Source organism: Lissotriton vulgaris, chromosome 4_1, assembly GCF_964263255.1.
Source record: "Lissotriton vulgaris chromosome 4_1, aLisVul1.2, whole genome shotgun sequence".
In the NCBI taxonomy this organism is placed as follows: Eukaryota; Metazoa; Chordata; class Amphibia; order Caudata; family Salamandridae; genus Lissotriton; species Lissotriton vulgaris.
The window spans coordinates 1,185,428,838-1,185,442,046 of record NC_141691.1 but is presented as its reverse complement, the minus strand read 5'-3'; the positions used below and the strand labels follow the sequence as shown (position 1 = coordinate 1,185,442,046).

General features: G+C 42.3%; 1 protein-coding gene across 1 annotated transcript in view; it reads left to right on the top strand.

The window, feature by feature from the left end:
• The window catches only part of CDH12 (cadherin 12), a 1,369,316-nt gene that overhangs the window by 1,020,744 nt on the left and 335,363 nt on the right, over positions 1 to 13,209 (top strand). The gene's annotated exons all lie outside the window — the stretch shown is intronic.

Below are 13,209 nucleotides of genomic sequence, written 5' to 3'. Positions count from 1 at the left end.
GACCTGGGTTGCATTTAGATTAGTGGGAGGAATTTTCCTTGCACCTGAATAGGCCCTGTCTAATGTGCACAATGCTGTCTCCACCTCCTGCCGAGAAGCTGGACCAGAGAGGACAGAACTGGATTGGACTGAGCTGGAAGACTTTTTGCCACATGAGAACAAAGGCAAATGTGGCCCAGATCTTAGAACTTTAGAATACGTCTGGACTCAAGAGGAACCTCTGGCAAGGAGAAGACCTGGAGAATCTGTAATGAGGAGTACTGACCCATTGCTGTGTAGATGCTTTGCTGGGTTTGCCTACAGTGGCTGCTTCTGCCAAGGAGAGGGTAAAGATTGAACTGTGCTGTGTATCCTGCTTGCAGATTATCTCTAAGGGAATGGTGTAGAGCTTGCCCCCTGTTCTGATATCTCAGGGACACAAAGACTTGGTTTCCTTTGTCCTCCTACACCTGGAACTGCTGTTTCAGCGGCCACAGAGGCAAAACGCAACCCCTACACCAATGAGTGATGCCACAACCTGCAATGAAGCCGTGGGCACCGCTGGTGAAGTCCAAGAAGCACTGCCCGACTTGCACCCCAGCCACGCTACCTGTGGCCGCCACATGCTACCACCTGCCGCCGCCGCCACACCGTATCGACTCTGACACTGTCACCAAGGCCGCTGCCTGCACCGGAGCCGAGGGCACTTGTGAAGTCCAAGATGCACTGCCCCTACTTACACTGCAGCCCTGACCTCACTGACACTGGTGCCTCAACATTGCGGAAGCTGATACCTGATGTGGGTGACCTCCCAAGTCCATCAATACCGCACGGTAGTAAGGAACCGCCGCCTTGCTGCCGTGATGTTACCTCCCCAGCAACAGTAAGGAAATGATACCTCACCTCCCAGGCAACAGTAAGGAACCAACGCCTCACCTTCCCTGCCTCACAGTAAGAAACTGACACCTCACCTCCCCTGTGGTCATAAGTAATTGATGACGTCCGGCCCCAACAATGCATCACCTACCCAATGCTGTGTCTTTGTTTTCATTGTGTGCCAAAGTACTGTTCTTGGGGTCCACGCAATTACATGCCAGTCCTGCTCACAGCGAAGACGGTGCCGTACTTTGGGATTTTCATCTGTCACAACATCATAATAACCCCAGGGGGAGCTATTTGTTGCTACAAGTTTTATTTTTGGGAAGAACCTATTTTTTATGATATCTTGACATACGTATGGTTTTGTTTTGTCATTTAGATAAAGATTTCCTATTTTTCTAAACGTGTGTTATGTCAATTTGTAGAGCTTACACTGTGTTACTATATGTGTGCACAAATGCTTTACACACTGCCTCTGAGATAAGCCTGACTGCTCGTGCCAAGCTACCAAGGAGGTGAGCAGGGGTTTTCTAATGGCGTAACTTCCTTACCCTGATTAGAAGCAAGGGTCACTACTTTGACAAAGGTGCAAACCATTGGCAACTAGAGACCCCCATTTCTAACAATAAGCCTAAGTGTGGACTGTCTCACAGTATTTCAGATCAAACAGTCATCGCCCTTGCATCTGCTGATTGAGCTGCTTTGAGGTGGATGAGGAGACTTGTGGCCACAGTACAGCGATTTGATTTGAATGCCTTGGGACAGTGTAGGAGCTGCAGGAACTGGTGAGCAAATCATGCCAAGGAGTTTTAAATGAATACCAATATCTGCCCTAGAGCAGCAAGAGGACAAGTAAGTTACCCACAGGTGGCACACTAGCTAGCAGGATGAGGGCAAGCTGGTGCTGGTCAAGATACACTGCACATGCTTCACCAACAAAAAAACATGCACCAGTAATCTGTTTGCAGCTTGTGACTGGCATCACTTAGGGTATCTGTCAAATGGAAACGGTAGGCCCACCTGTCTCAGCAGACTCATGCAAACACCACATCTTTCCCAACTTGTCACATGGTGAGGTGGGGTTAGTGAGTCGCAGTGGCAGTTTCTGCCTAAGGGCATCGGGGCTCCGCCCCCGTTACTCGGCCCCGTTACTCATAAGGTCATAATTTTTTTAATTAAATACAAATATTATTTTTTTATTATGTCTTACAGTCTTGTTAAATATGTATATTACCCCCGGCGCCACCGCTGTGACAGTGCTTGTTTCTTATGGTGGCCGGCTGGAGGCACGTCACGTGACAGTCTCCTTTCATGCTCCCCCTTGTGTGCCCATAGAAGCCTTAGTGTTTGCCGGGCTGACAACCTCACAGCCGTGAAGGCTGTGATGTCATCAGCTCGGCAAAGACATACCTTCAGGGCCCAGTCTCCACCCCCTGATGGCGTGGAGGGAAAGTTAGCCCCGGGCGTTTTAAGTCCAAGCCCGGTATCGCTAACCCTCCACGTCAATCAGAGCGTGGAGAGCCCTTTCCCAACTCATTACAGGGCGTGGTGAGACCCACCCTGTGACGAGTTGGGAAAGGGGTGTGGCAGGCGGGAAGCTGCGCAGACTCTTCATTAGACTGGTGGTGGAACTTTCTGGAAGGAAGCCACTGCATCACGAACTTCAGTCCCCCAGGCAGTCCAGTGAATTCAGGAGTCACCAGCAGCCCAGGTAAGGCCCTGGGGAGCATTTTGCAATGTTTAGAGCCGCAGTGGGGAAGCAGACTCGAGTCTCGCTAGGGTGGGTACGTTATTTGACCCAATTACCTTGATTGTGTTCTGGTAACACGGGCAGGTCATCACGGCGCTGGCACTGGCCCTAGCTACTGAAAATTCTCCTCTTTGCCCAGCTGGGAGGCGCTATTAGGGGGCCCAAGATGTGCTAACTGACCCCAACCCTCCTTCAAAAATATGCAAAAGATTACCGATGTTCTGCGCGGAAATGTCATGCGAAATTCATGGTTCCAAGTAGTTCTGGAATTCCACACAAAGCCAGCTCGCGCTCCTTTTGTTGATCTGGATTATTTGTCTGTAATTCTAGGAGTTTATGGGCAGTTCCTGACTAAACACCTATGACAGATTATCAGGGGTTTCTTCCCAGAAAACGCACGTCTGATTTAGCACTGGGCTTGCGTTAAGCTTTGCCATTAAATCCTTTTGTGCATGAAAGTTGACAGGTGCTGTCCTTTGCTCCTGAATGTGTTACTTACGCTGCACGAGCTCATACACCAAAGTTTGTAAGCCTGGACTTTGTCTTGTTTTTTGCTTTAAACTTCATAGGAGCGTCCACACAGAAAAGAATGCCCTACTGTTTTCTGGCAATTCTCTTCATCTGCTTCCGGGAGATCCGCAGAGGCCTCGTAAGCCCAAATTGCACTTTAATAATTCATTAACTGTGGTAGTGGTGTTTATTAGTGAAATGGCCAACGTGAACAGGCCTGTAAGAAGGCAAATAATCAGGGAGAGGTTTTCATAATTAAATCAAATGTCCAGTGAACTGAAGTCTGGAGTCACCAGCAGCCCTGGTAAGGCACAGGCTGAGGCGGCATGATTTTTAAAAGTGTAGAACTGCGGTGGGGAAGCAGACTGGAGTCTCGCCAGGGTGCTGGGTGGTAAAGTTTTTGAACCCAACTCCCAAGGTCTTTAATGGCGCTGGCCGAGTCCCATGATTGTGGTAACACAGGCAGGTCATCACGGCGTTGGCACTTGGCAAAGAGGAGAATGTGCAGCAGCTGCGGAGGTGCTATCGGGGGCCCAGAATATGCACACTGACACTCCCCCTCCTGCCAAAATAGCCAAATGTGAGGTCTCATTAACCCTACAGTTTTCAATCCTTTAAAACAGTACAGCTGCCTTCTGGCATGCTGTGCCCACTACTACTAGGCTCATTTTACCAAGTCATAAACTGCGCACGTAGAACTATTGTTGTTGCAGGACTCTGTGCCAATGCGCTGTTCACAGCCAAACCTATGGTTTCTCAATGCTTTTTTATATTTAACGCTTATAGAATGAATGAAAACATACATAAAGGTGCTACACATGCAAGCTGTGTTGAGTTGCAGTGCTCGTGTGAATCGTGTGCATGTTGGTGTCTGCTTTTCTTACATGGGATTCCAGAAGTTGCATGAAGGTTCCCCTGGTATCGTTTACATTATTGTCATTTGTTTTTTGCAAGTAGAACTTTATTGATATTTTCGATACCCATACAACATTGACGCAGTATGTAAGCAATAATTAGCAATCAGGTATTCAAGAACACATGGATGATACAATATTAGGAACAGTATTCTGTATTATGCTCTCACCATCTATGCTGACAGCCTCACATGTCTAGCTGCTCTCCATGTTGGACCCTGCGCTGCTTTCCTTGCCATCTTTCCCATCTGCCTTCTCCCACATTGCCCCTCTGTTCCATCTTTCACCTTAGGTTCCGCAATGCCCTGCTCCTCCTTTTCTCTCTACTCTTCTCACCCTCCACCCTGCATTGTTCCACCCTGTATTTTGTACTGCACCCCCTTTGACCATACGTTGCTCCCCATTGCTCCTTTCACTGATCAACCTATTATTCACCGTGGGTCTCACCATCCCCCATGCAGCTCTTCCTTGGACCTGTATTGCCCCCCGTATGTGATCCCCTTGCATTCTGTTATGGACCCCACTTGCAGCAGACACCACTTCTCTCTGCACCAGATCTAAACTGGTCGAATTGTGATGTATGAAAGCAGATCAAAGAACTGAATCCATAACCCTCCCAGATGTGCGAGCGATCACCATTCCTCCCGCAGCCATCCCTATGTACCCCATCACCCCATCCTCCTTGCTTTAGTAACCACAATGGGGAGCCACTGTTGGTGCATAACGGACACAGTTTATTTATGTCACATAACACGTGGATAATAACATCACAATTTTGTACACCCTTATGGTGCCTTATCCACATTATTGTCGTCATATTGTTCATAGTGTGGAAAGATCAGTAAGAGAATTAGTAAACACATGTAGCTAAGCTGTACAGCAGATGCCACCAAATTAGCATGCAGGAAGTTCAAATTAGCACAGATCACATTATAGATTCTAGACTTGAGCATCCACTGCCATGCAACATGCATAGGGGTAATTAGGGTGAGGATGTAGCGTTAGGGCTAGAATGTTCGACCTCGAAGCTGGGGAACTGGGTTCGAGTCTCGGCAACAAAACTAAACATCCGGTGATTTTGGGCAAATCACTTAATCTGTCTGTGCCTCACAAAAATAAATGTGTCCTCATGGAACGAAACTGGTTCATGTGTAAAGTGCGTTGATACCCTATGTCTCGGTTCTAGTTTGCGCTATATAAATAAAGTCTAAAACAAAAAACATAACGAGCCAAAAAAAGTGTAAGACACAAACAGGCATCTACCACCAACACATGCTGAAAGATAACCATGTACTTTTGTTATTCATAGGTGTACTAATATTAGCACACCACGTATGCACATATAAGCTTCATGACATTGTGGTGGGTATATTTTTTTCCTTTTACATTAAGGTTCCTAAATGGCAGGTGCTCATCTTGTACCGGTAAATTAAATGAGAAAATAAAAGTGTAACATCACGTTATAGATTATAAAGATGTATCCCATTAGCACATTGCAGTTTCCAGGGTGTCCCAAAAAAACGATTGGTGTTGTTTATGTCTTTTTTTCTGCGCTGGCTGCATGATAGCGCTTTTTTGCAACACAACACAGGAGGGGGTTGTGAGAAGGTACAAGAAAGGCGCTATGATACTGCTGCCAGCCGTATCTGGTCCATAGCGCCTTGGAACTGATGGTAGTTTGAGGGGAGGCAGTGGCCTGTTTCTGTTTAGCACAGTGGCTTCTGAAAGTCTTGAAAATGCACCATTTGCCCACTCATTTACAAAAAAATTCTCTGTGGAGAACCCACCCGAACCCCCCCTTAGGTCATTTGTGCTCACTCGCTACGCCAGCTCGCCGCGATGTGCTCCACCAAAAATTTTACGCCGCACCTCTTTCAAATGTCACCAGCCGCCACTGGTGAGTCGTGCTGATTCTAGCCTACTGCATAAGAATATAGGAAAGGGGCATCTTTGCTGATTGACAAAGAACATCGGGCAGTAGAGGGCCTATGAATAAACGAACAAGTGAGAGGCAGCTCAAGGCTATGCTTTCTAATCACATAGGCTGAATGTGTGTAATGTGACCAATCAAATCTCAACGGAGCAGATGCAACTGATTTGCCTGCTTAGAAAACAGTGACACCACATTTAACCCTTGTGTTATAATATATTGGGCTGAACAAAATAAATTGAAATTCAGGCTAAGGCTTTTTTGCAACAAGATGTAAGTAATTGGTTCCTAGACCATTTGGTAGTATAGGTTGCTAAATGCAAAGTTTCCCTCCATAAACTTCAAGTGTAGTGATTTGGCAAACCAATGCTGCATGGTATGTGCTTGTGTGCCAAAAACCATTGGTTAGTCTGCCACAAGTGCTATCCTAATTTGAGGTCCCATCTACCCTCTCTCAATAGGATTCCTCTTAATTACGTGCCACAGCAAGTGCTGGAAGGTCCAGAGTATTTCAATAATGCAAGAAACCAGCTTTACCAAAAAACAAGCGTACATACAAAAGCCAAGGCATATTTTGTGCATTCTGTGCAGAGTCTGAGCCAATACATAATTAGTCTCTTTTCATACATATGTAATATTCCTAATCACATATCAATGGTCAATTGGAAAGGTTGGGTACTTGAAAGTAAGCATAATACAATTTTAAGATAGCAGTTTTCGGTTGCTTGCAGCCTATTTATATGACCTATCCATATTTGTGAGCCAAACAGAGATGTGGAGTGTGCCATGGCCTTTATAATCTTCCAATGCTGGAAGGATGGAATGCTAGTTCAACATTCTTGCAAGACCTAAAGTTGCCTTTACTTTTATTGTCAGCCAATAAGACCCACAGATAATTAAACCCAAAAAATAGTTCCAGGATGGAATCATCTAGCTTTGTGCTAGGTTTAAACATTATAGGGTTAAATTAAATAAATTAAAATTCCATTTATAAAGTGCCTTGTACACGCAATGGTGTGTCCCAATGCTCGCATAGAGAACCCAAAGGAAGAGGAAAACAGAGCACAGCCTAAGCTAAGAGGAAAGGGGAATACCGAGGGGACATAGAGAAAGGCCCAGTAGGTTCAGCTCTCAAGCTCAGTGGCAGAGCGTTTCACTTTCTGGCAGCCAGATAGCTGAAAGACCGTGCTTCTATCCTGACCTGTTGTATTTTAGTCACTCTAACAAGGAGGGCTCCCGCGGATCTTAGATTGCGGGCAGGTGAGTAAGGGGTTATCATTAAAAGGAGGTAGCTTGGGCTAAAATCATAAACTTCTGAAAAACTATTAACATTTTATAGTCCCATTATATTCTTGGATATTAGCAGGGTATCCTCTAGGAATACCAAAGTAGAAATGTTTTGCTGAGTTCAAATAGGAGCATCATGAGCACACGTCCATTAACATAAAGGAGTGATCAGGGTGGGAGCCAAGAAACAGCATTGGCAAATCCCTCTGTTGATCGAAATAGCTGCAGACATTTCACCATTGTTACCGCATCTAACTTTAGCATAGTGATTATTATGAAGATGGATGATTGCTGGGAAGCAATATGATAAAGTTCTTTTCATAACGTATTTTGGCATACTGTGCCACGTACAGGCGCTTATTTACAAGTAAGCAGTATACATCGAAAAATCTGATCAGTTGTGCTCACTTTCCCTAGAGAGTCGAGAGCAATTCTGTATCATTTGTCTAATACTTTATACTGGCCAGTACAATTTTAAAAAACACCTTTTGCATGTTATCAATTAAGCTTATGAGGATATAATTCCTGGGATCTGTATGACTGTCCCTTTTACAAAATTGTATCATTTTTGCACCCAGCCATGTAACTATCCATTAGTATCCAATCCTAGTGCATTGAATTTTACAGTATGTAAGGACACCATATCTCAGGTTTTAACATTAAAAAGATCTCCTATCTAATTCTGGTGCCTCACCCAGTTTCTGAAAAAGGAGAGCTTCACGAACATCGCCCAGAGAGGAACAAAACACAAGGGTAGCATCATTATCAACTTTAGTTTCTGACACTAAGTCATTATCATTAAATACCTCAACCAAGTGACACAAGAAGGTGAAGTATTGGACCCTTTTCCCATTTCAATGATTATCGAAGATAGCTGTAGGTCGACATGTTTCAAGCCTAAATCCGTCATGTGAAGATTCAGAATTTGGCTTGAAATATGTTGGCCTACTGCTATCTTAGATAATATTTTCTAGTAGGTAGCACCATGTATTTTAACATTGGCAGAAAGACTGAATCATTACAATAAGTCTGTAGAGTACCCCCGTCCTGTTTGTATCCCACACTTTCATATATTCACTCTAAGACACCAATCTACAATTTTACCCACACGTCACCATACAGCTTATTAAAAGATCTCCAGTAAAGAGCCCCCATTGAAAGTGCCTGTCTGGCATTTCAGTGCCTGCCTGACGAGGAGCAAAAGCCCAATAATGAAGCATGACACCTTTCTAGGTGTGTGAAGGCATTTGTTCCTACAGAGTAATGCTCACAGCAGACTCTGTGGAACTCAACTGACCAGAGCACACAAACGTAATTTTTTAGGAACTACATACCCGGGTGACCCTTATTAATTATTTGGAACATATATGCTGGATCTTTGTGCGCTCCTAGCCCCTCTCTCTTGATACATATAGTTCAGGAACATCCCCATCTCATCTTCATTCCAGGAGAGTTCTTATACTAGAGCAGTAACTTCAAATGTAGTGTTCAAATTTCTGGCAATCGCAATGCTGATTGGGCAACATTTATGTTGATGAACGAGCAATTAAAGCAGTGAAAAAGTCAATAATTCTTTGGAACTAGACATGCCACTTCTATATACACAAAATAAAGGCATCTTATATAATGAATGGAACTAAATCATCAGGTATTGTACATTTTTATGATTGCTATCAAAATAGGTGCTCTTACAACCAAAACATACCTCAACTTCATAGAGCTAGTCTGCTTGAACAGAGGCTTCAATATTAGAATTAAAGGAACAATTAGGGCACAGTGGTTTGGAGTCCCATGTCTCCTGAAATATATATATTTTATGAGTGTTAATAAAGGCCAGTCATGTAGGATTGTCAACTTTGGGGCTAAGTCTGGTTATGATTAATAATACAATCTTGAATGAGTACGGCATGGGTGGCACATTGCAAATGAAGAAGTGTATAAGAGAGTATTACAGAGACTTCAACACTTGTAGTACTGTAACACCTTACTTGTAAGGATTCTGCATCTCTATTAGGAATCCCATTTGAAGTGTTGAATATGCAATAATATTTTGGAGTTCAAGTGCAACAGTGCACTTTCACATTTCCTTCCTGTATCTTTGCACTAAAGATATATACAAAGAAAAACATAATCCCATGGTAAAGAAATGCACAAACCAATAAACATAAAGCATCAACACTTGAACACCCAAATTATTCTAAAAAATAGCTGTTTATGATTATTATTAACTGATTAAGATCAACTTGCTGTTTGTGGTCTGGTGTTCTCAGAATACATGGATCACAACCATCACTTATTGTAAACCATGGATACATTTCGCCAGAAGGGAGGGTTTTGAAACACTAAAAACTAATATATCATGCTCAAACATTCAAAATCACAAGCTTATCATAATGACCATTAAATCGACAGCAAAGGGCCACCATGACTAACCTTAGAAGGCATTCCTGGGCAACAGTGGCATGGGGGGCACTCTCAGAAGGGGATTGTGACATTTGGACTTTTCGTGAAGTATCTGACGATTCAAAATGACTACTACAATATGACAATTTAATGTTTGAGGACAATGTGATCTATTTTCAAAAAATTACACATTTGCTTTGTACAGAACTGGTTTTTAACTTTTTTTCAGCAAAGAAATATTAAAACATACTCTTTAACTGCAAAATGTGGATATATTCAGAACTTTGCAACCTGGAGTTTCAGGAAAATGTCTTAATTTACCACAAAAGAAAAACTGGTCTCTGAGGTCAAAAGATATGCATGTTCCAAAAATTACAAGCTGATACCTGGGAGCTATATGTTTGCATTTTGAAAGCATACTCTGGGCCTTATTATGAGTCTGATGGTCCACGGACCTATAGACTCACGGTTGTGGTCTCCTGACCTTCCTGTTAGGAATAGGGTGGTTGGATTACCCTGGAACCACCACATCATCCACAACCACCAGGGAACCACCATTCCCTGGTGGTTGTGCAGCAGTCCTGAGGTCGCAAGGGGCATGGCGGGGCTGCTACAGCCCCACCAAGCATATTACGTGTGTCCTCTCCGCCACACTTTTCATGGCAGTGAAATTCCCATGAAAAGTGTAGCAGTGAGGAAACAAAGGGTGCCCTACAGGGCCCCCTTGTACCTCACGCCCTGTGGATGCACACAGGGGCACAACATGTGCCACCCTGTGTGCATGCACACCAGTACCTGCATGTTACAGACTGCAGCAGCCCGGGCCATGCAGGTACTGCCTTTGACATTCCCATTGCGGTGTCTATTTCATAGGCCCCACCTTGAGAATGGCAAAAAACAGCCCACCAGAACGGAGAAAACTCCTAATCTGGCAGGCTTTTCAAAAATGAGTGTGGCAGTGTGGGGGCGGGGTGGTCCCGCTTCCACACCACCAAACTCATAATAAGGCCCTTAAAGGCGCCAGTTGAGTTATATTTCTTGCTGAGTTGGGGAGGCTATTTCCCTTGTAGTTCATGTTAATTTATGAATCCTGGGGAGGAATGTGAAGCAGTGCAGAACATGGTTTGCACAACGCAAATCTTTGGTACAACTTCAAGTATTCACTGAACTAAGTGGATGAACCTTTATTTCGAATTGAGGCTTGTCATCAACAGTTTAGCCACATCCCAATGACAGAGAACCATATTTTGCCCGACAAAAATGGCAGAGAGAAGTGGATTTGCAAACCATAAAGGTTTATTAGCAGATTAACAGAGTTACAAACTCAAATCATTCAGAATTGTCATGAATCAATAATCGTCTTGCAAAATGCAGTTTCAAATAATTTAAGACAAGTCAACATAACAAACACAAAGACTAGTAATTTAAGGATTAATGTAGGCATATCGAATAAGATTCAGTGTCCCCCGATGTTAAATTCCTTAATTCTAAGCTATGAATCCAAGTTACTTCAGGGAAGTCAAGCAGCAGATGTCAGCAAATAAAGTCTTTAAAGGCATACACAAATGAAGATGCAATCTGGCAAGAGAAAACAGATCTGTTCAAGAATATAACTCTATGAACAGAAAGAAAAAACATGGGGTCTCATGAGAGTTGAAAGTGGCATCTGATCTGGAAAGAGTAGATGAAAGCATCTGATACTAACTCAGCAAAGCATAATTAGTCATAGAATGTCTAAACTGAAGTAGAACTCCCTACAGTTCCCAGAAGGTGGGGGCAAATTGAAATCCAGCCTTTCTCGATAAGGTAACTTTGTCCTCCTTCCAGGCGGTGATGCACATTTAAACTTAACATAAGCTAGTTCAATCAAGGCCTACATTAACTATGGCTAATTTAACATGAAAAAACTTTAACTATTGTTAATTATAACATCAGACTCACTAACTGTGATCAAACGTTCACATATAATCACACTTTTATATATGAATGTATTAGTACAAATGTGAGCAAAAAAATAATAATGACAATGCATCACCAATTGTCATCAGTTAAATTGGACTCTAATTAAGCCTAACGTCTGATCCTATTGGAAAAGTATTTAGTATATGATATGTATGCTGTTTAAACCTGTAAATTCTACAATCTAAGTCATAGCATTGCTATCTACACTTGTAAGAGGTCACCAACTTGAGGGATGTCTTTGATGTCTGTGTCTTTATTGGTGAGTAGGGTGTAAGAGTTCGCCAACCCCTTATGCCTGATTTGAGTGCATTATCAATATTGGTGAATGAATACCAATACGATAGTGTCAGGTTATTTATCATTGTGTTTTGCTTAAATTGATTTTATGATTTTTATGATTTAAATATAATTAAATATTCTAACAGTTTTTATCATTCATACAATGCAAATTGTAAATAATATTGGCACATGACATTACTAATAATTGAATTGAAGTGGCAAGAGGGAAACTGAAAGGAAGTGAGAAGCCAAAGCACATTTTACATTTAAGGATCAATTGAATACCCTGGAAATTGAAATGCACCTGATTTGTTTCTTTGTCTGATAAAAAAAGTTATTTGTAACACACAGAAGAGATAAAACATTTAGCAATTGTATTTTAACTTGTAGATTTGTCATTTTTTATGTTTTATTCTGCTTTGTAAATACGTATGGTCATTTATTCTTTTTAGTGGTTTTAAATCCTACTTTGTATTGATGTGATGCTTTTTTGGTTTACTGACATAAACCGAAAAACGTTATACTTGACTTGACTTGAATTTTGCATTTTGAGAAATTATAGGTGGTTAAGTCAAATTGCATGCCCAGATTAGTGAAACTCTCTGTAAAATCTTTGTGCTGTAGATAATGTTTAGAGAAAATTTCTTGCAGGCAAACTCCTTTAATCCGAACAAAATAGAAATATGGATAGCACTGCTTGGCTTACTTGTCATCTCATTAAGGAATTTAACTATTTTATTAGTGCCCCTGAGATATGCCCCTTAAACTTAGAACGTTACAAAAATGTGATGTGGAACCATTTGTATCTATATTAAAACGCATTTTGTAAGTCATGGTACCTTGTGAATTCCTAGAAAGAATATGGTCTCGCTAGCTTTAGTTGATGAAAATATGCAAAGTGATTTACACCCAACCATATTAAAGCTTCACCTGCCGCAAATGGGCATCTTCGCTCAGGACTAAAACTCTGTCTGAATCAATCTCTTGGCTCCATCCTACAAATATATCCACTGGCTTTGGTAGTATTCAGAAATCTTTCCTCTGACAGTAGAGCTGTTTTCTTACCCACATTTAGCAACTGAGAGCATCAGCTGTTGGAAGGATGGGAAGCCTCTAAATGTCTTTTCTTCCACATATATTTTCTGACAAACACCATGAACTTCATGGAGAGTTTGTGGTCTAACATTCAACTCTGTGTTAAATAAAGAATAACTAAGTAACCATCCACAAATGCTTCATTAGGATATTGCAAGATGTGTGTTTCACACCATGTCAATGTTGTTCTCTTATTAAAGGCTGTTAAACATATTGGAACC